The sequence below is a fragment of the Vigna unguiculata genome, chromosome 1 (assembly GCF_037176805.1).
Source record: "Vigna unguiculata cultivar grain cowpea cultivar isolate G323 ecotype 2 chromosome 1, ASM3717680v1, whole genome shotgun sequence".
Taxonomy (NCBI): domain Eukaryota; kingdom Viridiplantae; phylum Streptophyta; class Magnoliopsida; order Fabales; family Fabaceae; genus Vigna; species Vigna unguiculata.
The window spans coordinates 14,416,573-14,441,528 of record NC_140792.1 but is presented as its reverse complement, the minus strand read 5'-3'; the positions used below and the strand labels follow the sequence as shown (position 1 = coordinate 14,441,528).

General features: G+C 27.8%; 1 pseudogene; it reads right to left on the bottom strand.

The window, feature by feature from the left end:
* Positions 1-23,766: 23,766 nt before the first annotated feature.
* On the bottom strand, positions 23,767-24,730 carry LOC146888733 (uncharacterized; annotated as a pseudogene).
* Positions 24,731-24,956: the final 226 nt, after the last annotated feature.

The window sequence follows — 24,956 nt, the reverse complement described above, 5'->3', positions numbered from 1 at the left end:
CTAGCAAAGTTCTACACCGGTTTGGGCATCAAACATATCACAAGCTCTGTAGAACACCCGCAGACCAATGGGCAGGCGGAAGCGGCAAACAAAGTTATCCTCGTGGAACTGCGCAAAAGATTGGATACCGCTAAAGGCCGATGGCCAGAAGAGTTAATCGAAGTACTATGGGCCTACAGATGCACTCCGCAATCGTCAACTAACGAATCCCCCTTTAGCCTGGTTTACGGCGCAGACGCCATGATACCAGTAGAAATTGGCGAACCATCCCTGCGCCGAGAACTATACGACCCAGCTCATAACCACCAAAACATGGCCTTGCATCTCAACCTCCTTCCCGAACTCAGAGAAAAAGCCCAAATACGCAATCTCGCCGCTAAACAACGAGCCGCCAGGAAATATAACACAAACCTGCACCCGCGATCGTTTGTCATAGGAGACCTAGTATGGAGAATGGCCAGCAGTGCTAGAAAGAAGGATGGCAAGTTCTCCGCCAATTGGGACGGCCCGTACCGCATACGAGAAGACACAGGAGGTGGGGCCTATCGCCTAGAACAACTATCCGGGGAAGAAATCCCCAACACATGGAATGTATCCCACCTCAAGTTTTATTTCAGTTGAAAATGCAACGCAAGCGGACCCATACTTGTAACCACGGGTGTACTCTTTTTCCTCACTAGGTCTTTTTTCCCTAAGGAGGGTTTTGGCCAAGGAGGTTTTAACGAGGCACCCCCATTTGAATAAATAAAATGAGTGGTTCCCTACTTCATAACTCTATACTACTCTACTCTCTGTTAATTCGTTTAAGTTCCCCACCCTTACCACAAGTAAGCGGCCTGGGTCGAACACCCTTTACTCTGTTAATTCGTTTAAGTTCCCCACCCTTACCACAAGTAAGCGGCCTGGGTCGAACACCCTTTACTCTGTTAATTCGTTTAAGTTCCCCACCTTACCACAAGTAAGCGGCCTGGGTCGAACACCCTTTACTCTGTTAATTCGTTTAAGTTCCCCACCCTTACCACAAGTAAGCGGCCTGGGTCGAACACCCTTTACTCTGTTAATTCGTTTAAGTTCCCCACCCTTACCACAAGTCAGCGGCCTGGGTCGAACACCCTTTACTCTGTTAATTCGTTTAAGTTCCCCACTCTTACCACAAGTAAGCGGCCTGGGTCGAACACCCTCTACTCGTGATTAACATGCAGACGCCAACAATTCTCCTTTAGGAAAATACGCACACAACATAACATCTCACAGGCATAACATCATTATCCAACAAACACGTTTCTATCACATATGTTATCATCAAAGAACCACAACTTTTATATCCACAATATGCATCACATTAAAATCAAGAAAAAATATTGTACGAGTTATTACAGACTTAGGATTCATTGCGAAATAAAACATCGTAAAAACTACATCCTAAGCTGCTTTGTCATCCTCCACGGGCGCATCCACATCTTTCTCCGCCTCGGCCGCCTCATTCCCAACCTCCTGCCCACCCTCCTCATCCTCCCCTACCAGCTTTCCACCAACCACATCCTTATCTACATCGAACCTTGAATCCAGGGCATCCACATCCTTATAGAAGAAGGCCGCCTGCCGCAACCCCTTCTCAAAGCCATTTATATGCTCCTGAATAACACTGTTCTTCAAATCATCCAACTCACCGACAGCCCCGTCATACTTGTCCTTCAGATCCTCATAGTCTTCCTCCAGCTCCCCTATACGTTTATTCAATTTTTCCTCAGAATCTAAACAACGAACTTTCCACGACACCAACCTCTTTCTCTCAGCCTCCCACCCTTCCTTCTCCTTCTCCAATGCCGCCTTCTCCTCCGCCAACTTGTCCACTTTACCTTGCAGCTCTGCCGCCTCCTTCACTTCCCTTCTGTAAAGGGACCCCACACGTCTACCCAACACCAATGCCTTACTCCCAAACTCAACCATGGTTCTCACAATATGATCAACCTCCATATTGTCGATGGAGTTCACAACAGTATCTGGCAAGTTGATTGAGATGTCCTTCCTCACGCATATTTCCGGCAACTCAATTAGCCCGGCTTCCGGCAACTTCTCGCCACTGGCCGACCCCGCCCCATCACCTGACCCGAGAATAGCTGCCCTTATTTTCTTCACATCCTTACCCTTCCCAGGTCGAGGCGGAAGCTCAGCCCTCCTCTTCGTGCCACCGTGAACGTGGACTTCCACCACGGATTCCTACAGATTGGGAACACCAGCTTTCCCAGCCTCCTTGGCCTTGGCGGCCATCTCCTTCCTCAGTGCCTAAAAAAGCGCCAAGTTCTTCTTGCCAGATTGCGCCATATGCCCTGCAATAACATATCACAACTCGGATCAAAACAACTTAGCATCATTAACACAGCTTAAGTAATAAACAGATACCTTCAATATCTATAATCGGATGCACCGAATTATAAACCCTAACTAAGCCCTTAGTGGGCAACTTATCCACAAATCTTAACAACATCCCAACCACCTCCTTGTCTCCAGACGACAACTCCTCCACTCCCATATCCTTGTAACACGAGGGGTTATTGGTCCAACTAAAAGGGAATTTTGTACTCCCATCCGCATTCAGAAAATACGGCTCGCCTCCCTCCTTCACTACAACCTTGAAGTATCCGTCCTTGAAGTGCTTGAAAGATTGGGAGAATGCATCCAACCTGCTAATCCTAGGACGACTGATCAATGACAGCCAAGTAGCCGGCCTCCGGGGTCTGGTATCATAAAAATATAAGAACGCGTAGGGTGACGGCTCCAGGTACAACGACTCACACAAAATGCGGAAGGCTTGTAAGTAAGCCCAACTATTGGGGTGTAGTTGAGTAGGCGCCACATTCAAAGCCCGCAACACGCCCATAGTAAAGTCATCGAAAGGTAGTCGTATATGAAGCTGAGAAAAATGGCACATGTACATATAAAAGAACTTCTCGGTAGCCCCCTCTTGCCCGTGGCATACCCGGTCGACAGCGCTCACTCTTTCCAGTGAAACAATATCTCCACTGACCCCTCTAGATATGACGGGCGTACAGTTTAACCAAGAATTCAGCAGACGAGACCACCTAAAGAGTGATGACTGGTCACGAACATCGGATGCAACCCACGCATAACCGCCCTTAGCCAGCCAGTTACTTTCCTCCAGCTCTTCAGGAGGATCTTCTCGGACCTCCCTCACCACCTCCATTGGCATCCCGCTTGTGCCAACTCCAGCACTCACACCCTCTCCACGAAGCCGGTCATCTCTACTCCTATCCGACTCAGTACTCTGACTACTACTAGACGTAGATAACGATGAGCTATCGCTACTAGACATACCTGTTTGAGTTTTTACGGAAAGATGTCGGCGGAATTTGGGAACTAGTCGGACAATACGATGCGCACAGGATCTCTGATTTCAAAACTCGCAAATGAATCAAGTAAACCCTCAGCTGCATTCAAGCCCATATTTATAGTCCACGATCCCAAACGACTAAAACTCTTCCCGCCAAAATGAAATCCCAGACCAATCGACACCATTATGAAGGATATGACACATAAAAAACGACGGCGCCAAGGTTTTAACGATGTGACCACCTAACGCCTTTTCACCTACCTTCTGACACCTCCAAGCCTTAACACTGTTCACCACACTTAAAGGCTGGGGGACTGGTGTATCACACCTAGTCGGTTTTGCTAGTTCACCAACATGTATCATCCTTGATCGAACACATATCACCCTTGACCGACAACCCATATCGGACAAGGCTGGGGGACTGGTGTACCGTACCTAGCCAAACTCAACCAAGTAAACAATATACACATCAAAACCGTCTAGCATCTAGTGCCCGGCCATCATCGGTATAAGATATCGAGGCAGGTAGCCGGTCAATACCGGCTACTTGCCTAGAAAGTTAATTAACATCGATGCCCCTCCTTCAATAGGTCCCCAGGGCCTGTTTTGGGGCCCAGGCCCACTCATGGCCCAAGCTAGGGCCCAGGTCAAAACCCAGCCCATGCAATGGTCAAACGTCATTAATGTTCTATAAATACACGTGGACCCCATCATTTAAAGGTACGCATTCATTAATTGCTTATTTGACTCTTTGAGAGCTTTGACTTACTTGAGCTTCGGAGGTTCTTCTGCAGGTAACCCCTCCTGGGTTCAAGCCGACATGTATCGAATGGGAAGAGGCCAACTAAAGAGATAGCGGACTACATGGTAAGGTGACACTCGTGCCTAACATATCTTATTTCTCCTTCTGCAGGAACATTTGTGTTGTTTACTTTAAGTGGATTAAAGGTGAAAGTGGGTTGATTAAGAATAAAGTTGATTAATGTTTGTGAGTGATTTGATGGATGTGATAGATTAAAAATTATATTGAAATAAAAGAAAAACAATATTACCAAATTGTACTTTATTTTAAAAATAATTAAAAATTATCATTATATAAGTTTGATTTATCGTAAAAAAATATGAAAATGTATAAATAAAAGTAATATATTTTAATAAAAAAATATTTAAAAGATAATTTAATAAAAAAATTTATAATTAAAAACTACTTTTCAAACCTTATTTTATTACAATTTTAAAATTTTCGTTGTGAATTATTTTTGTAAAAATAATTTGAAAAGTTATATTTCTACATCATTTTACTAATTAAGCTGAAAAATAAATTGCGAACATAATTGTAATCTTAATATCACCTTCAAACCAAGACATAACTTTAGATTATTTAAAAATATAAGAATTTCCCTCTTCCTTCCCCTTTCTCACTCAAGGTTGATCGGACGGAGAGGGAGAGGATGACATCAAGTGGATTAGAATGTGAAGTTTGTGTTGTTTACTTTAAGTGGATTAAAGGTGAAAGTGGGCTGATTAAGAATAAAGTTTGTTAATGTTTGTGAGTGATTTGATGGATGTAATAGATTAAAAATTATATTGAAATAAAAGAAAAACAATATTACCAAATTGTACTTTATTTTAAAAATAATTAAAATTATCATTATATAAGTTTGATTTATCGTAAAAAAATATGAAAATGTATAAGTAAAAGTAATATATTTTAATAAAAAATATTTAAAAGATAATTTAATAAAAAAATTTATAATTAAAAACTACTTTTCAAACCTTATTTTATTACAATTTTAAAATTTTCGTTGTGAATTCTTTTTGTAAAAATAATTTGAAAAGTCATATTTCTACATCATTTTACTAATTAAGCTGAAAAATAAATTGCGAACATAATTGTAATCTTAATATCACCCTCAAACCAAGACATAACTTTAGATTATTTAAAAATATAAGAATTTCCCTCTTCCTTCCCCTTTCTCCCTGAAGGTTGATCGGATGGAGAGAGAGGATGACATCAAGTGGATTACAATGTGAAGTTTGTGTTATTTACTTTAAGTGGATTAAAGGTGAAAGTGGGCTGATTAAGAATAAAGTTTGTTAATGTTTGTGAGTGATTTGATGGATGTGATAGATTAAAAATTATATTGAAATAAAAGAAAAACAATATTACCAAATTGTACTTTATTTTAAAAATAATTAAAAATTATCATTATATAAGTTTGATTTATCGTAAAAAAATATGAAAATGTATAAATAAAAGTAATATATTTTAATAAAAAAATATTTAAAAGATAATTTAATAAAAAAATTTATAATTAAAAACTACTTTTCAAACCTTATTTTATTACAATTTTAAAATTTTCGTTGTGAATTATTTTTGTAAAAATAATTTGAAAAGTCATATTTCTACATCATTTTACTAATTAAGCTGAAAAATAAATTGCGAACATAATTGTAATCTTAATATCACCTTCAAACCAAGACATAACTTTAGATTATTTAAAAATATAAGAATTTCCCTCTTCCTTCCCCTTTCTCACTCAAGGTTGATCGGACGGAGAGGGAGAGGATGACATCAAGTGGATTACAATGTGAAGTTTGTGTTGTTTACTTTAAGTGGATTAAAGGTGAAAGTGGGCTGATTAAGAATAAAGTTTGTTAAAGTTTGTGAATGATTTGATGAATGTGATAGATTAAAAATTATATTTCAATCATAGACAAACAAGATTACCAAATTGTACATTATTTTAAAAATAATTAAAATTATCATTATATAAGTTTGATTTATCGTAAAAAAATATGAAAATGTATAAATAAAAGTAATGTATTTTAATAAAAAAATATTTAAAAGATAATTTAATAAAAAAAATTTATAATTAAAAACTACTTTTCAAACCTTATTTTATTACAATTTTAAAATTTTCGTTGTGAATTCTTTTTGTAAAAATAATTTGAAAAGTCATATTTCTACATCATTTTACTAATTAAGCTGAAAAATAAATTGCGAACATAATTGTAATCTTAATATCACCCTCAAACCAAGACATAACTTTAGATTATTTAAAAATATAAGAATTTCCCTCTTCCTTCCCCTTTCTCCCTGAAGGTTGATCGGATGGAGAGAGAGGATGACATCAAGTGGATTACAATGTGAAGTTTGTGTTGTTTACTTTAAGTGGATTAAAGGTGAAAGTGGGCTGATTAAGAATAAAGTTTGTTAATGTTTGTGAGTGATTTGATGGATGTGATAGATTAAAAATTATATTGAAATAAAAGAAAAACAATATTACCAAATTGTACTTTATTTTAAAAATAATTAAAAATTATCATTATATAAGTTTGATTTATCGTAAAAAAAATATGAAAATGTATAAATAAAAGTAATATATTTTAATAAAAAAATATTTAAAAGATAATTTAATAAAAAAATTTATAATTAAAAACTACTTTTCAAACCTTATTTTATTACAATTTTAAAATTTTCGTTGTGAATTATTTTTGTAAAAATAATTTGAAAAGTCATATTTCTACATCATTTTACTAATTAAGCTGAAAAATAAATTGCGAACATAATTGTAATCTTAATATCACCTTCAAACCAAGACATAACTTTAGATTATTTAAAAATATAAGAATTTCCCTCTTCCTTCCCCTTTCTCACTCAAGGTTGATCGGACCGAGAGGGAGAGGATGACATCAAGTGGATTACAATGTGAAGTTTGTGTTGTTTACTTCAAGTGGATTAAAGGTGAAAGTGGGCTGATTAAGAATAAAGTTTGTTAAAGTTTGTGAATGATTTGATGAATGTGATAGATTAAAAATTATATTTCAATCATAGACTAACAAGATTACCAAATTGTACTTTATTTTAAAAATAATTAAAATTATCATTATATAAGTTTGATTTATCGTAAAAAAATATGAAAATGTATAAATAAAAGTAATATATTTTAATAAAAAAATATTTAAAAGATAATTTAATAAAAAAAATTTATAATTAAAAACTACTTTTCAAACCTTATTTTATTACAATTTTAAAATTTTCGTTGTGAATTCTTTTTGTAAAAATAATTTGAAAAGTCATATTTCTACATCATTTTACTAATTAAGCTGAAAAATAAATTGCGAACATAATTGTAATCTTAATATCACCCTCAAACCAAGACATAACTTTAGATTATTTAAAAATATAAGAATTTCCCTCTTCCTTCCCCTTTCTCCCTGAAGGTTGATCGGATGGAGAGAGAGGATGACATCAAGTGGATTACAATGTGAAGTTTGTGTTGTTTACTTTAAGTGGATTAAAGGTGAAAGTGGGCTGATTACGAATAAAGTTTGTTAATGTTTGTGAGTGATTTGATGGATGTGATAGATTAAAAATTATATTGAAATAAAAGAAAAACAATATTACCAAATTGTACTTTATTTTAAAAATAATTAAAAATTATCATTATATAAGTTTGATTTATCGTAAAAAAATATGAAAATGTATAAATAAAAGTAATATATTTTAATAAAAAAATATTTAAAAGATAATTTAATAAAAAAATTTATAATTAAAAACTACTTTTCAAACCTTATTTTATTACAATTTTAAAATTTTCGTTGTGAATTATTTTTGTAAAAATAATTTGAAAAGTCATATTTCTACATCATTTTACTAATTAAGCTGAAAAATAAATTGCGAACATAATTGTAATCTTAATATCACCTTCAAACCAAGACATAACTTTAGATTATTTAAAAATATAAGAATTTCCCTCTTCCTTCCCCTTTCTCACTCAAGGTTGATCGGACGGAGAGGGAGAGGATGACATCAAGTGGATTACAATGTGAAGTTTGTGTTGTTTACTTTAAGTGGATTAAAGGTGAAAGTGGGCTGATTAAGAATAAAGTTTGTTAAAGTTTGTGAATGATTTGATGAATGTGATAGATTAAAAATTATATTTCAATCATAGACAAACAAGATTACCAAATTGTACTTTATTTTAAAAATAATTAAAATTATCATTATATAAGTTTGATTTATCGTAAAAAAATATGAAAATGTATAAATAAAAGTAATGTATTTTAATAAAAAAATATTTAAAAGATAATTTAATAAAAAAAATTTATAATTAAAAACTACTTTTCAAACCTTATTTTATTACAATTTTAAAATTTTCGTTGTGAATTCTTTTTGTAAAAATAATTTGAAAAGTCATATTTCTACATCATTTTACTAATTAAGCTGAAAAATAAATTGCGAACATAATTGTAATCTTAATATCACCCTCAAACCAAGACATAACTTTAGATTATTTAAAAATATAAGAATTTCCCTCTTCCTTCCCCTTTCTCCCTGAAGGTTGATCGGATGGAGAGAGAGGATGACATCAAGTGGATTACAATGTGAAGTTTGTGTTGTTTACTTTAAGTGGATTAAAGGTGAAAGTGGGCTGATTAAGAATAAAGTTTGTTAATGTTTGTGAGTGATTTGATGGATGTGATAGATTAAAAATTATATTGAAATAAAAGAAAAACAATATTACCAAATTGTACTTTATTTTAAAAATAATTAAAAATTATCATTATATAAGTTTGATTTATCGTAAAAAAAATATGAAAATGTATAAATAAAAGTAATATATTTTAATAAAAAAATATTTAAAAGATAATTTAATAAAAAAATTTATAATTAAAAACTACTTTTCAAACCTTATTTTATTACAATTTTAAAATTTTCGTTGTGAATTATTTTTGTAAAAATAATTTGAAAAGTCATATTTCTACATCATTTTACTAATTAAGCTGAAAAATAAATTGCGAACATAATTGTAATCTTAATATCACCTTCAAACCAAGACATAACTTTAGATTATTTAAAAATATAAGAATTTCCCTCTTCCTTCCCCTTTCTCACTCAAGGTTGATCGGACCGAGAGGGAGAGGATGACATCAAGTGGATTACAATGTGAAGTTTGTGTTGTTTACTTCAAGTGGATTAAAGGTGAAAGTGGGCTGATTAAGAATAAAGTTTGTTAAAGTTTGTGAATGATTTGATGAATGTGATAGATTAAAAATTATATTTCAATCATAGACTAACAAGATTACCAAATTGTACTTTATTTTAAAAATAATTAAAATTATCATTATATAAGTTTGATTTATCGTAAAAAAATATGAAAATGTATAAATAAAAGTAATATATTTTAATAAAAAAATATTTAAAAGATAATTTAATAAAAAAAATTTATAATTAAAAACTACTTTTCAAACCTTATTTTATTACAATTTTAAAATTTTCGTTGTGAATTCTTTTTGTAAAAATAATTTGAAAAGTCATATTTCTACATCATTTTACTAATTAAGCTGAAAAATAAATTGCGAACATAATTGTAATCTTAATATCACCCTCAAACCAAGACATAACTTTAGATTATTTAAAAATATAAGAATTTCCCTCTTCCTTCCCCTTTCTCCCTGAAGGTTGATCGGATGGAGAGAGAGGATGACATCAAGTGGATTACAATGTGAAGTTTGTGTTGTTTACTTTAAGTGGATTAAAGGTGAAAGTGGGCTGATTACGAATAAAGTTTGTTAATGTTTGTGAGTGATTTGATGGATGTGATAGATTAAAAATTATATTGAAATAAAAGAAAAACAATATTACCAAATTGTACTTTATTTTAAAAATAATTAAAAATTATCATTATATAAGTTTGATTTATCGTAAAAAAATATGAAAATGTATAAATAAAAGTAATATATTTTAATAAAAAAATATTTAAAAGATAATTTAATAAAAAAATTTATAATTAAAAACTACTTTTCAAACCTTATTTTATTACAATTTTAAAATTTTCGTTGTGAATTATTTTTGTAAAAATAATTTGAAAAGTCATATTTCTACATCATTTTACTAATTAAGCTGAAAAATAAATTGCGAACATAATTGTAATCTTAATATCACCTTCAAACCAAGACATAACTTTAGATTATTTAAAAATATAAGAATTTCCCTCTTCCTTCCCCTTTCTCACTCAAGGTTGATCGGACGGAGAGGGAGAGGATGACATCAAGTGGATTACAATGTGAAGTTTGTGTTGTTTACTTTAAGTGGATTAAAGGTGAAAGTGGGCTGATTAAGAATAAAGTTTGTTAAAGTTTGTGAATGATTTGATGAATGTGATAGATTAAAAATTATATTTCAATCATAGACAAACAAGATTACCAAATTGTACTTTATTTTAAAAATAATTAAAATTATCATTATATAAGTTTGATTTATCGTAAAAAAATATGAAAATGTATAAATAAAAGTAATGTATTTTAATAAAAAAATATTTAAAAGATAATTTAATAAAAAAAATTTATAATTAAAAACTACTTTTCAAACCTTATTTTATTACAATTTTAAAATTTTCGTTGTGAATTCTTTTTGTAAAAATAATTTGAAAAGTCATATTTCTACATCATTTTACTAATTAAGCTGAAAAATAAATTGCGAACATAATTGTAATCTTAATATCACCCTCAAACCAAGACATAACTTTAGATTATTTAAAAATATAAGAATTTCCCTCTTCCTTCCCCTTTCTCCCTGAAGGTTGATCGGATGGAGAGAGAGGATGACATCAAGTGGATTACAATGTGAAGTTTGTGTTGTTTACTTTAAGTGGATTAAAGGTGAAAGTGGGCTGATTAAGAATAAAGTTTGTTAATGTTTGTGAGTGATTTGATGGATGTGATAGATTAAAAATTATATTGAAATAAAAGAAAAACAATATTACCAAATTGTACTTTATTTTAAAAATAATTAAAAATTATCATTATATAAGTTTGATTTATCGTAAAAAAAATATGAAAATGTATAAATAAAAGTAATATATTTTAATAAAAAAATATTTAAAAGATAATTTAATAAAAAAATTTATAATTAAAAACTACTTTTCAAACCTTATTTTATTACAATTTTAAAATTTTCGTTGTGAATTATTTTTGTAAAAATAATTTGAAAAGTCATATTTCTACATCATTTTACTAATTAAGCTGAAAAATAAATTGCGAACATAATTGTAATCTTAATATCACCTTCAAACCAAGACATAACTTTAGATTATTTAAAAATATAAGAATTTCCCTCTTCCTTCCCCTTTCTCACTCAAGGTTGATCGGACGGAGAGGGAGAGGATGACATCAAGTGGATTACAATGTGAAGTTTGTGTTGTTTACTTCAAGTGGATTAAAGGTGAAAGTGGGCTGATTAAGAATAAAGTTTGTTAAAGTTTGTGAATGATTTGATGAATGTGATAGATTAAAAATTATATTTCAATCATAGACTAACAAGATTACCAAATTGTACTTTATTTTAAAAATAATTAAAATTATCATTATATAAGTTTGATTTATCGTAAAAAAATATGAAAATGTATAAATAAAAGTAATATATTTTAATAAAAAAATATTTAAAAGATAATTTAATAAAAAAAATTTATAATTAAAAACTACTTTTCAAACCTTATTTTATTACAATTTTAAAATTTTCGTTGTGAATTCTTTTTGTAAAAATAATTTGAAAAGTCATATTTCTACATCATTTTACTAATTAAGCTGAAAAATAAATTGCGAACATAATTGTAATCTTAATATCACCCTCAAACCAAGACATAACTTTAGATTATTTAAAAATATAAGAATTTCCCTCTTCCTTCCCCTTTCTCCCTGAAGGTTGATCGGATGGAGAGAGAGGATGACATCAAGTGGATTACAATGTGAAGTTTGTGTTGTTTACTTTAAGTGGATTAAAGGTGAAAGTGGGCTGATTAAGAATAAAGTTTGTTAATGTTTGTGAGTGATTTGATGGATGTGATAGATTAAAAATTATATTGAAATAAAAGAAAAACAATATTACCAAATTGTACTTTATTTTAAAAATAATTAAAAATTATCATTATATAAGTTTGATTTATCGTAAAAAAATATGAAAATGTATAAATAAAAGTAATATATTTTAATAAAAAAATATTTAAAAGATAATTTAATAAAAAAATTTATAATTAAAAACTACTTTTCAAACCTTATTTTATTACAATTTTAAAATTTTCGTTGTGAATTATTTTTGTAAAAATAATTTGAAAAGTCATATTTCTACATCATTTTACTAATTAAGCTGAAAAATAAATTGCGAACATAATTGTAATCTTAATATCACCTTCAAACCAAGACATAACTTTAGATTATTTAAAAATATAAGAATTTCCCTCTTCCTTCCCCTTTCTCACTCAAGGTTGATCGGACGGAGAGGGAGAGGATGACATCAAGTGGATTACAATGTGAAGTTTGTGTTGTTTACTTTAAGTGGATTAAAGGTGAAAGTGGGCTGATTAAGAATAAAGTTTGTTAAAGTTTGTGAATGATTTGATGAATGTGATAGATTAAAAATTATATTTCAATCATAGACAAACAAGATTACCAAATTGTACTTTATTTTAAAAATAATTAAAATTATCATTATATAAGTTTGATTTATCGTAAAAAAATATGAAAATGTATAAATAAAAGTAATGTATTTTAATAAAAAAATATTTAAAAGATAATTTAATAAAAAAAATTTATAATTAAAAACTACTTTTCAAACCTTATTTTATTACAATTTTAAAATTTTCGTTGTGAATTCTTTTTGTAAAAATAATTTGAAAAGTCATATTTCTACATCATTTTACTAATTAAGCTGAAAAATAAATTGCGAACATAATTGTAATCTTAATATCACCCTCAAACCAAGACATAACTTTAGATTATTTAAAAATATAAGAATTTCCCTCTTCCTTCCCCTTTCTCCCTGAAGGTTGATCGGATGGAGAGAGAGGATGACATCAAGTGGATTACAATGTGAAGTTTGTGTTGTTTACTTTAAGTGGATTAAAGGTGAAAGTGGGCTGATTAAGAATAAAGTTTGTTAATGTTTGTGAGTGATTTGATGGATGTGATAGATTAAAAATTATATTGAAATAAAAGAAAAACAATATTACCAAATTGTACTTTATTTTAAAAATAATTAAAAATTATCATTATATAAGTTTGATTTATCGTAAAAAAAATATGAAAATGTATAAATAAAAGTAATATATTTTAATAAAAAAATATTTAAAAGATAATTTAATAAAAAAATTTATAATTAAAAACTACTTTTCAAACCTTATTTTATTACAATTTTAAAATTTTCGTTGTGAATTATTTTTGTAAAAATAATTTGAAAAGTCATATTTCTACATCATTTTACTAATTAAGCTGAAAAATAAATTGCGAACATAATTGTAATCTTAATATCACCTTCAAACCAAGACATAACTTTAGATTATTTAAAAATATAAGAATTTCTCTCTTCCTTCCCCTTTCTCACTCAAGGTTGATCGGACGGAGAGGGAGAGGATGACATCAAGTGGATTACAATGTGAAGTTTGTGTTGTTTACTTTAAGTGGATTAAAGGTGAAAGTGGGCTGATTAAGAATAAAGTTTGTTAAAGTTTGTGAATGATTTGATGAATGTAATAGATTAAAAATTATATTTCAATCATAGACTAACAAGATTACCAAATTGTACTTTATTTTAAAAATAATTAAAATTATCATTATATAAGTTTGATTTATCGTAAAAAAATATGAAAATGTATAAATAAAAGTAATATATTTTAATAAAAAATATTTAAAAGATAATTTAATAAAAAAAATTTATAATTAAAAACTACTTTTCAAACCTTATTTTATTACAATTTTAAAATTTTCGTTGTGAATTCTTTTTGTAAAAATAATTTGAAAAGTCATATTTCTACATCATTTTACTAATTAAGCTGAAAAATAAATTGCGAACATAATTGTAATCTTAATATCACCCTCAAACCAAGACATAACTTTAGATTATTTAAAAATATAAGAATTTCCCTCTTCCTTCCCCTTTCTCCCTGAAGGTTGATCGGATGGAGAGAGAGGATGACATCAAGTGGATTACAATGTGAAGTTTGTGTTGTTTACTTTAAGTGGATTAAAGGTGAAAGTGGGCTGATTAAGAATAAAGTTTGTTAATGTTTGTGAGTGATTTGATGGATGTGATAGATTAAAAATTATATTGAAATAAAAGAAAAACAATATTACCAAATTGTACTTTATTTTAAAAATAATTAAAAATTATCATTATATAAGTTTGATTTATCGTAAAAAAAATATGAAAATGTATAAATAAAAGTAATATATTTTAATAAAAAAATATTTAAAAGATAATTTAATAAAAAAATTTATAATTAAAAACTACTTTTCAAACCTTATTTTATTACAATTTTAAAATTTTCGTTGTGAATTATTTTTGTAAAAATAATTTGAAAAGTCATATTTCTACATCATTTTACTAATTAAGCTGAAAAATAAATTGCGAACATAATTGTAATCTTAATATCACCTTCAAACCAAGACATAACTTTAGATTATTTAAAAATATAAGAATTTCCCTCTTCCTTCCCCTTTCTCACTCAAGGTTGATCGGACGGAGAGGGAGAGGATGACATCAAGTGGATTACAATGTGAAGTTTGTGTTGTTTACTTTAAGTGGATTAAAGGTGAAAGTGGGCTGATTAAGAATAAAGTTTGTTAAAGTTTGTGAATGATTTGATGAATGTGATAGATTAAAAATTATATTTCAATCATAGACAAACAAGATTACCAAATTGTACTTTATTTTAAAAATAATTAAAATTATCATTATATAAGTTTGATTTATCGTAAAAAAATATGAAAATGTATAAATAAAAGTAATGTATTTTAATAAAAAAATATTTAAAAGATAATTTAATAAAAAAAATTTATAATTAAAAACTACTTTTCAAACCTTATTTTATTACAATTTTAAAATTTTCGTTGTGAATTCTTTTTGTAAAAATAATTTGAAAAGTCATATTTCTACATCATTTTACTAATTAAGCTGAAAAATAAATTGCGAACATAATTGTAATCTTAATATCACCCTCAAACCAAGACATAACTTTAGATTATTTAAAAATATAAGAATTTCCCTCTTCCTTCCCCTTTCTCCCTGAAGGTTGATCGGATGGAGAGAGAGGATGACATCAAGTGGATTACAATGTGAAGTTTGTGTTGTTTACTTTAAGTGGATTAAAGGTGAAAGTGGGCTGATTAAGAATAAAGTTTGTTAATGTTTGTGAGTGATTTGATGGATGTGATAGATTAAAAATTATATTGAAATAAAAGAAAAACAATATTACCAAATTGTACTTTATTTTAAAAATAATTAAAAATTATCATTGTATAAGTTTGATTTATCGTAAAAAAAATATGAAAATGTATAAATAAAAGTAATATATTTTAATAAAAAAATATTTAAAAGATAATTTAATAGAAAAATTTATAATTAAAAATTATTTTTTAAACCTTATTTTATTACAATTTTCAAATTTTTCGTTATTAATTATTTTTGGAAAAATAATTTGAAAAGTCATATTTTTACATCATTTTCATAACTAAGCTGAAAAATAAATTGCGGACATAATTGAAATCTTGATATCAACCTCAAACCAAGACATAAAAGAGATGATTTAAAAATAGAAGAATTTCCCTCTTCCTTTCCTTCTCTTTCTCAAGGTTGATCGGATGGAGAGGGAGAGGATGACATCAAGTGGATTACAATGTGAAGTTTGTGTTGTTCACTTTATGTGGATTAAAGGTGAAAGTTGGTAGATTAAGAGTAAAGTTTGTTAAAGATTGTGAGTGATTTGATGGATTTGATAGATTAAAAATTATATTTAAATCATAAAAAAACAAGATTACCAAATTGTACTTTATTTTAAAAATTATTAAAAATTATCATTATATAAGTTTGATTTATCGTAGAAAAAATATGAAAATGTATAAATGAAAGTAACGTACTTTAATAAAAAAATATTTAAATGATAATGTAATAAAAAAATTTATAATTAAAAATTACTTTTTAAACCTTATTTTATTCCAATTTTAAATTTTCGTTATTAATTATTTTTGTAAAAATCATTTGAAAAGTCATATTTTTACGTCATTTTCAGAATTAAGATGAAAAATGAATTGCGGACATAATTGTAATCTTGATATCACCTTCAAACCAAGACATAACAGAGATGATTTCAAAATAGAAGAATTTCCCTCTTACTTCCCCTTTCTCCCTCAAGGTTGATCAGACGTAGAGGGAGAGGATGATATCAAGTGGATTACGATATGAAGTTTGTGTTGTTCACTTTAAGTGGATTAAAGGTGAAAGTGGGTTGATTTAATGTTTGTGAGTGATTTAATGGATGTGATAGATTAAAATTTATATTGAAATCAAAGAAAAATAAGATTACCAAATTGTACTTTATTTTAAAAATAATTAAAAATTATCATTATATAAGTTTGATTTATGGTATTAAAAATATGAAAATGTATAAATGAAAGTAACATATTTTAAGTAAAAAAATTTATAATTAAAAATTACTTTTTAAATGTTATTTTATAACAATTTTCAAATTTTCGTTATTTTTACATCGTTTACATAATTATTCTTAAAAATAAATTGCGAACATTATAGTAATCTTGATATCACCCCCGAACCATGGCATAACAAACATGATTGAAAAATAGAGGAATTTCCTTCTTCCTTCCCCTCTCTCTCCCTCATCGATGATTGGAGGGAGAGGGATAGAATGAATTTAAGTGGATTAGACTATGTGATGAAGGATTTTCTTGTTTCCTTTTAGAGTTATGAATATGGTGAAGTTTTTTAAGAAAGCTTTTTGAAAATTCCCACTGGACATTAAGATAGCATGCTATCTAGATGTGAAGGTTCATTTCCCAAGCTCACGAAAGGAAGAATAGAGTTGGATTCAAGCTTAAACACACACGGCAATAACAACACTTAAAGAGATAAATGAAAGAATAAACAATAAAAATGGAAAGCATTGAATATGAAGAATGGAAGAAGCACGCCACTCATAGGGGAGGATCTAAGTCGACCAAACCCTAGAGATGAGTGATGGTGCCGTCACTTGCAAGCAAGATAAGACAAAGGTGAGTTCACTTCTAGGAAGGAGAGCTCTCGAAAATTGGTGGTTGAATGCACAAAGTTTATAACAAAATGATCAACCCTTTTACAAGACAAGGAGCACCCTTTAAATTGGAGTTCATAGGGGTCCTTTAGCAAATACAAAAACATGAAAAATGATTAAAGGTGATTAAAGGTGAAAGTGAGTGAATTTAGAGTAAAGTTTGTTGAAGTTTGTGAGTGATTTGATGGATGTAATAGATTAAAAATTATATTTAAATCATAAAAAAACAAGATTACCAAATTGTACTTTATTTTAAAAATAATTAAAAATTATCATTATATAATTTTGATTTATCGGAGAAAAAATATGAAAATATATAAATGAAAGTAACATATTTTAATAAAAAAATAATTAAAAGATAATTTAATAAAAAAATTTATAATTAAAAATTACTTTTTAAACCTTATTTTATTACAATTTTTAAATTTTTGTTATTAATTATTTTTGTAAAAATAATTTGAAAAGTCATATTTTTACATCATTTTCATAATTAAGCTGAAAAATAAATTGCGGACATAATTGTAATCTTGATATCACCCTCAAACAAAGACATACCAAAGATGATTTAAAAATAGAAGAATTTCCCTCTCTCTCCCTCAAGGTTGATCAGATGGAGAGGGAGAGGATGACAACAAGTGGATTACAATGTGAAGTTTATGTTGTTCACTTTAAGTGGATTAAAGGTGAAAGTGGGTTGATTTAAAGTAAAGTTTTTTAATGCTTGTGACTGATTTGATGGATATGATAGATTAAAAATTATATTTAAATCAAAGAAAAACAGGATTACCAAATTGTACTTTATTTTAAAAATAATTAATAATTATCATTTTATAAGTTTGATTTATCGTAGAAAGAATATAAAAATGTATAAATGAAAGTAACATACTCTAATAAAAAAATATTTAAAATATAATGTAATAAAAAAAATTATAATTAAAAATTACTTTTTAAACCTTATTTTATAAAAATTTTCCAATTTTCGTTTTTAATTATTTTTGTAAAAATAATTTGAAAAGTCATATTTATACATGATTTTCGTAATTAAGCTGAAAAATAAATTACGGAATTCATTATAATTTTGATATCACCCTCAAACTAAGACATAACAAAGATGATTTAAAAATAGAAGAAATTTCCTCTTTCTTCCCCTCTCTCTCCGTCAAGGTTGATTGGAGGGAGAGAGATGATGAATTCAAGTGGAGTAGAGTGTGAAGTTTGTGTTGTTCACTTTAAGAGGATTAAAGGTGAATGTGCGTGGATTAACAGTAAAGTTTGTTAATGTTTGTGAGTGATTTCATGGATGTGATAGATTAAAAATTATATTGAAATCAAAGCAAAACAAGATTACCAAATTGTACTTTATTTTAAAAATAATTCAATATTATCATTATATAAGTTTGATTTATCGTAGAAAAAATTATGCAAATGTACCAATGAAAGTAACATATTTTAATAAAAAATATTTAAAAGATAATTTAGTAAATAATTTTATAATTAAATATTCCTTTTTAAACCTTATTTGATAACAATTTTCAAATTTTCGTTTTGAATAATTTTTGTAAAAATAATTTTAAAAGTTATATTTTTACTTCATTTTCATAATTAAGCTAAAAAATAAATTGCGGACACAATTGTAATCTTGATATCACCCTCAAACCAAGACATAACATAGATAATTTAAAAATAGCAGAATTTCCCTCTTCCTTCCCCTCTCTCTCCCTCAAGGTTGATCGGATGGAGAGGGAGAGGATGACATCAAGTGGATTACAGTGTGAAGTTTGTGTTGTTCACTTTAAGTAGATTAAAGGTGAATGTGGGTGGATTAAGAGTAAAGTTTGTTAAAGTTTGTGAGTGATTTGATGGATGTGATAGATTAAAAATTATATTTAAATCATAAAAAAACAAGATTACCCAATTGTACTTTATTTTAAAAATAATTAAAAATTATCATTGTATAAGTTTGATTTATCGTAGAAAAAATATGAAAATGTATAAATGAAAGTAACATATTTTAATAAAAAAATATTTAAAATATAATGTAATAAAAAAATTTATAATTAAAAATTACTTTTTGGACCTTATTTTATAAAAATTTTCAAAATTTCGTTTTTAATTATTTTTGTAAAAATAATTTGAAAAGTCATAGTTTTACATCATTTTCATAATTAAGCTGAAAAATAAATTACGGAATTCATTATAATCTTGATATCACCCTAAAACTAAGACATAACAAAGATGATTTAAAAATAGAAGAAATTTCCTCTTTCTTCCCCTCTCTCCGTTAAGGTTGATTGGAGGGAGAGGGAGATGATGAATTCAAGTGGAGTAAAGTGTGAAGTTTCTGTTGTTCACTTTAAGTGGATTAAAGGTGAATGTGGGTTCACTTAGAGTAAAGTTTGTTAATGTTTGTGAGTGATTTAATGGATGTGATAGATTAAAAATTATATTGAAATCAAAGAAAAACAAGATTACCAAATTGTACTTTATTTTAAAAATAATTAAAAATTATCATTATATAATTTTGATTTATCGTAGAAAAAATATGAAAATGTATAAATGAAAGTAACATATTTTAAAAAAAAATATTTAAAAGATATTGTAATAAAAAATTTTATAATTAAAAATTACTTTTTAAAGCTTATTTTAAAACAATTTTCAAATTTTCTATGATTAATAATTTTTGTAAAAATAATTTGAAACATCATATTTTTACATGATTTTCATGATTAAGCTGAAAAATAAATTGCGGACATAATTGTAATCTTGATATCACCCTCAAACAAGGACATAACAAAGATGATTTAAAAATTGAAGAATATCCCTCTTCCGTCCCCTTTTTCTCCCTAAAGGTTGGTTGGATGGAGAGGGAGAAAATGACATCAAGTGGATTACAATGTGAAGTTTGTGCTGTTCACTTTAAGTAGATTAAAGCTGAAAGTGGGTGGATTAAGAGTAAAGTTTGTGAAAGTTTGTGAGAGATTTGATGGATGTGATAGATTAAAAATTATATTTAAATCATAAAAAAACAAGATTCATCAATTGTACTTTATTTTAAAAAATAATTAAAAATTATCATTATATAAGTTTGATTTATCCTAGAAAAAATATCAAAATGTATAAATGAAAGTAACATACTTTAAAATAAAAAATATTTAAAAGGTAATGTAATAAAAAAATTTATAATTAAAAATTGCTTTTTAAACCTTATTTTATAACAATTTTCAAATTTTCGTTATTAATTATTTTTGTAAAAATAATTTGAAAAGTCATATTCTTACATCATTTTCATAATTAAGCTGAAAAATAAATTGCGAATATAATTGTAATCTTGATATCACCCTCAAACCAAGACATAATAGAGATGATTTAAAAATAGAAGAATTTCCCTCTTCCTTTGCCTCTCTCCCTCAAGGTTGATCGGATGGAGAGGGAGAGAATGACATCAAGTGGATTACAATCTGAAGTTTGCGTTGTTCACTTTAAGTGGATTAAAGGTGAAAGTTGGTAGATTAAGAGTAAAGTTTGTTAAAGTTTGTGAGTGATTTGATGGATGTGATAGATTAAAAATTATATTTAAATCAAAGAAAAACAAGATTACCAAATTGTACTTTATTTTAAAAATAATTAAAAATTATCATTATATAAGTTTGATTTATCGTAGAAAAAATATGAAAATGTATAAATGAAAGTAACATACTTTATTAACAAAATATTTAAAAGATAATGTACTAAAAAATGTTATAATTAAAAATTACGTTTTAAACCTTATTTTATTACAATTTTAAATTTTTGTTATTAATTATTTTTGTAAAAATAATTTGAAAAATCATATTTTTACTTCATTTTCATAATTAAGATGAAAAATGAATTGCAGACATAATGGTAATCTTGATATCACCCTCAAACTAAGACATAACAGAGATGATTTAAAAATAGAAGAATTTTCCTCTTCCTTTCCCTCTCTCCATCAAGGTTGATCGGATGGAGAGGGAGAGGATGACATCAAGTGGATTACAATTTGAAGTTTGTGTTGTTCACTTTAAGTGGATTATAGGTGAAAGTGGGCTTATTTAGAGTAAAGTTTGTTAATGTTTATGAGTGATTTAATGGATGTGATAGATTAAAAATTATATTGAAATCAAAGAAAATCAAGATTACCAAATTGTACTTTATTTTAAAAATAATTAAAAATTATGTTTATATAAGTTTGATTTATCGTAGAAAAATATGAAAATGTATAAATGAAAGTAACATATTATAATAAAAAAGATTTAAAAGATAATTTAAGAAAAAAATTTATAATTAAAAATTACTTTTTAAAACTTATTTTATTACAATTTTCAAATTTTTGTTATTAATTATTTTTGTAAAAATAATTTGAAAAGTCATATTTTTACATAATTTTCATAATTAAGCTAAAAAATAAATTGCGGACATAATTGTAATCTTAATATCACTCTCAAACCAAGACATAACAGAGATGATTTAAAAAATAGAAGAATTTCCCTCTTGCTTCCCCTCTCTCTCCCTCAAGGTTGATCAGATGGAGAGGGAGACATTACAAAAAAAAGTAACCTTTTGTGATGGTTAAAATTACAAGTTTTGGCGGTTAAAAACCGCCTCAAATGAAATTTTTTACGGTTTAATAAACCGTCAAAATTACGTATGTCAAAAACAGTTTTTGACAAAAAAAAAATTAACCACTAGTATTGCTGTCAAAAAAGTAAAAAGAAATTTCTAGCAGTTAAAGACCGCTACAAAATTTACTTTTAATTTATGATATTTTATTATATTTTGACGGTTAAAAACCGTCACAAAATATATCATATTTTGAGGGTCAAACCCCGCTACAAAATGTATCATATTTTGACGATTAAAAACCGCCACAAAATATAATGTATTTTTACAGTTAAAAACTGTCACAAAATATATCGTATTTTAACGGCTAAAAGCTGCTACAAAATATATCATATTTTGAGAATTAAAAACCATAATTTTTTTTGAATATTTTTAAAAATTTTAATATTCTAAAATTATTTAGTAATTGTATTTCATTCATATGTTAACCAATATTTTATTTATCTATTTTATTTAAAAAAAAATTATTTACTCATTTATTACAAAAAATACTATTCTCTATTTACTTATTTATTAAATTATTAAATATATGTGAAAGAATTTCCACATGGGTAGTGTCAATGAAAGAAGCTTGGATTACATGCTCTTTACAAATATTTACCGGCCTAATCAAAATTATGTTCTCTTTTCTCCATAAAAAAGTGATCAAGATTTTTCATTAATTCTATCATTAACTACACCAAACAACACTACAAAATCCCATATACTTATAGCTAGTAAGCAAGGAAATAGTATGTTGCAAAGCAAATTACAAATTATAAAGTGTACAGTGAAGGATTGAAAAAATCCTAACATATGTAAGAGATATGTCAAATTAATCTAATTAAGTCTTGGAATATCATTACATATAGTTCAAACTCCATGAAAATTACTATCAAGTGATGATCCTCCGTGTGGTGTTGGCACTTCTTGGCCACTCTCTTCATCCTGTGAAATTAAAATTTAAAATCATCATATCATGCTAGCATATTTAAAAAGAATACACATGATATTAAATTATACACAAACTATAAAGCACTTACAATTACATTAGTCTCATTATCAAACATGACTCCCAACTCATGAGGAATATGCCCTTCCTTCATTTGGATGTATGCAAGCATGACACTTTTTAATGTCTTTAAATTTTCTTCAGAAGTTGCTAACTTTTCCCTCAGACTAATAACTTCCTCTTTCAATTGAGAACTTTTAGCTGAACCAAAATTTGAGAAATTGTGCCCTGCATTACTAAATCTAATCATGGATTGAAATGCAACACTATGAAGACCACCTAGTCCTAAGCAACGTACACGTCCAGAATGATCCTTTCCAAACACTTTACTAACACAATCATCAGCTGAGATTTCATTAGAATTAACACTTTGACTCATTTCTTGTGTCATTTTCTCCTGTAAATAGAAAAGTACACATGAATATTGATTTCTTTTGCATTTCATTCACAAACTATATTAAAAGACATCTGCCATTATAATCCAACACAGAATATTTTATATAAACCAACTTGTGATCTAACCATTGAATATTTTATCAAAAAAGGAGGTTTATTGCATTCAAATTTATCTAATTCCATATCACAGAATACAGTTGAAAAATCAAAATATTGTAGTAGTATATAAAAATCAGAGTGAAAACATATTGCAAAATTATACGAATTTATAAATACTTTAACTAAACTTATTGCAATAGACTTTGCCTCTTCATTGACATAAGATCCATTTCTTTTCTTATGAGTCTCAATATACAACTCTCCTCTACCCATAACACGTCTAAGGTTTACTTCCTAATAAATATGAGCATATAAGAACAATAAAACACTCCATAAATTTTAATTAAACTCAACAATGAACAAATAATTACCATCTCATGTTGTTTTGTAGACAAAAGCTTTGCACCACCAGTATGAGGAATTTTTTGCGCTTTTCTAACTTCAACATTTCTCTTGCTTAATTTCTGAGACAAGAAAGTTATTAATTAAAATAAAAGACAAAAAATAGTTATTCATAATAATCATTTGTGAAAACTACCTTATACTCTTCACTTAGATGATAATCAATAAATGAAGACCACTAATCTTTTTGAATACCATCAGGGACATTAGCAATTAATTGTTCTCTTGATAATGAACTATTATAAACACGGTTCCACAAATTCATCTTTTCATTTCTATACTTATTTTCCATGCAAAGGGAACAATAACGTTCAACAAACCTTTCTGATGCATGGAAATGAAATAAATTCTAAAAAAGAAAAAAGAAGTTAGTATATAAAATTGTAGAAAAAAAGAAGAAATGATGAATCTATAGACATGATAAGCAATGACAACCGAAATATAAAAAAAAACAAATGTCAATCTACATTCTAATTCGTGCAAATTATTTCAAGGAAAATTGTAATTGGTAAAAAGCATAGAAGAACTAAAATCAATCATAGAAATGCATTAAAGCTAAAAACAAATTCAAGAATAGAAAAGTTAACCACGTTATACTCAACATGTACCCTTAAAATGTTAAAACAATCATCCTTGTATGACTTTGGAACCTTTGGCCAACTATCAAAGTTAATGGGAACATTGTTTGAATCTGTAGCAATACGACCACATGCTGAAGAAAGAAGTGAAGCTGCTTCTCCACAGGCTCATAACTGTCTATCAAATGGCACAATTATACGTTCACCACGAGGCATCTCAAATACACCTGGCTTCGTCAACTAATTTTTTTTTTGTATTTCCCTGCTCATCTATCAAATGGAGACATAATTAGTAAGAAATTTAAAAAAAAATTATAAATTCTTATTTATAAGTAGAATAAAACTTAAAATTACCTATAACATGTACAGTCCATACTCTACTCGACTCACGTCCTGCA